The sequence below is a fragment of the Oryza sativa genome, chromosome 11, assembly GCF_034140825.1.
Source record: "Oryza sativa Japonica Group chromosome 11, ASM3414082v1".
NCBI classification, from domain to species: Eukaryota; Viridiplantae; Streptophyta; class Magnoliopsida; order Poales; family Poaceae; genus Oryza; species Oryza sativa.
Window position 1 is genome coordinate 17894682 of NC_089045.1, and position 4397 is coordinate 17899078.

General features: G+C 43.3%; 1 long non-coding RNA gene across 1 annotated transcript; it reads right to left on the reverse strand.

Moving 5' to 3' along the window:
- Positions 1-1181: 1181 nt before the first annotated feature.
- LOC136354033 (uncharacterized) lies at positions 1182-3693 on the reverse strand. Its single transcript, XR_010737719.1, has 3 exons — positions 3077-3693; positions 2683-2748; positions 1182-1550 (listed from the first exon to the last, which is right to left on the reverse strand). It is a non-coding gene; the product is annotated as an uncharacterized lncRNA (long non-coding RNA).
- Between the last annotated feature and the right edge of the window lie 704 nt (positions 3694-4397).

Consider the following 4397-nt stretch of genomic DNA (forward strand, 5'->3'; position numbering starts at 1 on the left):
TAGCCGTGCCCGCGGTTATGGGCGGGTCTAACAATGTCTTTCGTGATTAGTTTCACACTTCTCACCATAATAAAAGATGCTATAACTGGTAATAATTTGATTAGCTCCTGGTTTAGAATGGTATATTCCTGGTTTGGAGATAGAACTGCGCAGCCAGGATGGTTGTTCAGAATGGTTGGGCCTATGCAACAGGGTATGTTGTATAGCGTTGGATTAATATTGTTTAATTATTACTTAACTGTTTTATTAAATTCTGAAATGTTTATTAAATGCTGTTTATGCAAATGAAACCCTACTATGCCATCCTTTGTTATCCTGTGCACTTGCATATTTGCTGCGTGGCTTGCTGAGTATGTCATATACTCAGCTTGCAATCATTCATCAGAGGAAGAGTTCTACAGTGATGCTGATGGTGTGGAGGATTAGGTGTAGCCCTGGTCAAGCTGCCTGTGGAGTGGAGTCGTCTGCGCCGTTTATCTTTTTTTTCCGCTGCTTAGATCTTTATTGATTGAGAGGAACTATCTACCTCTGTAATGACATTTTATTCGCTTATTAATTAGAGTAATAATTGTACTCTATTATCAATTTGTTATTGTGTGCCTCGGCTGATTCCTGGACGAGGGTTCACACACATGTAAGCGTTTGGAATTTTGGATAGAAATTCCGGGCGTGACAATTTGTACGTCCTATTCCTTTGCTAACCTAGGATTTAATATGCCTAGATGTTGGTTTAGGAATTGCTTAACCCTGCTTAGTTCAAGTAGTTCACAAAAGGGGAATCACAGTAATGCATAGATGTTGGTTATTAGCATAACTTTGGATGTCCTCAATGGTGGGCTGTGTGTGCCTGGTTTTGCTAGTCACGCGTATGGCAATTAAGGACCAGTTCACGGGATGCCCTGGGAGAACTTATCATACTTACCACAAGCCAGCATGAGCAACGGCTGGGCTTGTAGTGTACCTTTTCTCTAGCTGACGTACCCAGGCTACGGTGAGTGTGATGGAGTTGGGTCGGCCGGAGTGTTCGGTTGATCGGCTTTCGGATTCACCGTGGCACGAGGGGGGGGCTGCCCGTTGCCTGCTGGGGACGGGGGGCGAAACTTGAGGTGTGGTGCGATTGGTTAGAGGGGGTTATGTGAAGGGTCCTGTCACTAGCAATCACAATGATTTGGAAAAGTAAGTGCACAATGAAACAGAAAATATTTCTCTTGCTGCTTTTGATGGAAAAATTAAACACAAGAGAAATGCTTGTCACGCCCGGAATTTCTATCCAAAATTCCAAACGCTTACATGTGCGTTAAATCCTCGTCCAGGAATCAGCCGAGGCACACAATAACAAACTGATAATATAGTACTATCAAACTACTATTAATATTCGCAAAATAATAAATTATTACAGAGGTGGATAGTTCCTCTCAAAAGAATAAAATTCTACGCAGCGGAAATAAAAACAAAAGACTAAACAGCTATGGCGACTCCACTCCACAAGCAACTTGACCCGAACAAAGCCTAATCCTCCTGATCATCACCTTCACTGAAGTACTCCCCCTCTGATGAATGAATATTGCAAGAATGAGCATATGACATACTCAACAAGCCACACAGCAAATATGTAAGTGCACAGGATAACAAAGGATGGCATAATAAGGCTCATTTGCCTAAGCAGCATTTAACAAACCTTTAAGAGAATAGTAAAACAGTTGAGTAATTAAGCAATATTAAATAAATACTATACAACACACCCGTGTTGCATAGGCCCAACCTCATCTGAACAACCAACCCCGGTTGTACAAATCAAACCTCCATACCATGAATATACCATTCAAAACCAGGAGTCAAATTAATTATCACAATATTATCATTAATAACAATTAATGTGAGACTAATCACGAAAAACATTGTTAAACCCACCCATAACCGCGGGCACGGCTATTCGAATAGTTTTACTCTGGCCAGAGATGTACCACTGTACCCACAAGACACAGCTCCACAACATGTTACCATGCGCCTCGATACCACCACGGTACCTTCGAAAGGAACTGTGACAGTACCCCTCGCACAACATAACTCACCACAGTGCACCATTCTTGGATCATAATCACCCCCTCTATAAATATAACCAGAGGCATGGACTCCCCAGCGACCCCCACAGACTTCTCGCCGCTTTTCAGTCTGGCACCCCACAATGAATCATGCTATACAAAAGGTAAAGCCGTTGCCCACGGTGGCTTGTCGTTGGCACGGTAAATGTTTCACAACAGTAGCTCGCGAACCGGTCCTTAATTGTCATGAGCACGACCATCAAAACCATGTGCTCACAACCCACCTTTAATCAGGTTTTAATTATCAATTAATTATCATAACACGATTAACCATCGTGAACTACCATTAAATCTAACCATAAGTAATAATGTAATATGATTTATCCCATTAATGAGCTAATGTTTCTAAGCATGGCTAAGCAATTATATATATAGCTTTTAGCTGAACCAAACTAATATATAAGGTTCAAGCTAATCAATTTATTACCCATAGGAAAATAAAGTCATCTTCGGCCATTAATTAATTGGGAAAGGCTCACCACCCGATGACATTCGAAAATAATGCATATTTTGAAATAAAACATTAGCTTTAAACGGGTTCAACATGCTCAAAGGGTTGTTCGGGATCTATGTGACTTGCCTTGAGCTTCCTCAAACACTTCATAACCTTCCACAACGAAAACGCTCTCCTCCGGAACGTCGGAAACTAAAGCAAATGAACAAAATCAACAAAACAGTACAAAAACAACCATAAACAGTACATGTGGATATTTTTAACATGTAGATCTCGATTTTAGATGAATTTAGCAACTTGAACCACTCGAATCCGAGTTACGATGATTTAGTTATGAATTTCCGAAGTTTAATCGATTTTCATCTAACACAGAAAATTATTACGAATTAAATAAATGATTTATGATGTCACCATGACATCATCGCCGGCCTAGCACTGGATGACGCGGCCACCGGCGATAGAGAGCTTGGCTGGGCTATCCGAGGACACCAACGCGAAGAGGACGACGACGCGAACTCACCGGTGCAAAGAACAACGACGGACGACGACGAACGACGGTCGGCGACGAGGTCCGACAGCGGCTCGGCTCGGGTCCCTGACGGCGACGGCGCTCCGGCGATCTTCGGCGGCTGCGAAGGGGCGGACGGGGTGCTCCTCCACCGTGCAAACCCGGTGGCGGCAACGGACGGCGACGATGCTAGCGGCGGCGCCACGCGGATGGAGCGGCGTCGGCGGCGGCGGCGGCGCTAGAGCTACGCGGCGGTGGCGCTACGGGCGACGGCTCGGCTTGGGACTTGAGGCAAACGGAAGAGGACGACTAGGGGATGCTTTATATAGGCTTGGATTAGAGAGATCGGACTCCAAACGAGAGGATTTGAGTCGGAAAATCCGAGGGTTAGTTTGGAGTGATAAACTCGAAAACGAATTCGACTCGGTTTATCCGAGCAAAATTAATCTCCGAGATTTCAGGGGAAAGGAAGAGGATAAGGAGGAGATAATTTGCCCTCAACTAATTTTAGGAAAACACAAGAGAAAAGGTCGGATTTGGAGGGGAAAAACCGAGCCCACTCGGTCTCAGTTCGGCTGTCCTGAGGTTGAAGATGAACTTGCAAAGGGAGGCCAATTAGACTTTCGGCTGGGCTGAGAACGGAATAGGGAAAGAAAAGGGCAGCTCTACTTGGGCCGGCTTGGGCTGCACAGCACGCGCGCGAGGGAGAGATGTTGGGCTGAAATCAGCCCAACGGCTTAGGAGAGGATTTAAAAAACTTTTCCAATTAAAATAACTCGCGAAATGATGTTTCATTTATTAAAAATACTTTCCTTTGCTCAAATAATTCCTAGAAAAATCTAGAAAATAGATAAACAAGCAAAGTATTTAATGAAATTTTATCTATCCCAATTTTATGTTGAAATTTTTCCTAGATTATTAGAGTTTAACTTGTAGGCTTTTAAAATAATTTCGAAAAATGCATTAAAGAATGAATTATTAAATTAGGCGATTTTCAGGGCGTGACAATGCTCTAAAGAAGGCAGGTAAACCTCCAAAGTGGACCGAACTGCGTCATTTGTACCCGCGCCATTGTTGAGTATTCCTCACATCTTTTCTTCACCTGCCCCTTCGCCCAACAATGCTGGCAGTTCCTAGGGATTGACTGGAATTTTAATCTGGAATTCATGAATATGGTATCCACTGCTAGACGGGATTTTGGTCACTTCTTTTTTGTGGAAGTAATTGGAATCGCCTCTTGGAATATTTGGCTGAGGAGAAATGACCTCATTTTCAAGAACTCTCCTGTTTCTTTTCGCTTGTGGAAGGATGGCTTTAAGGGTGATTTTGCTCC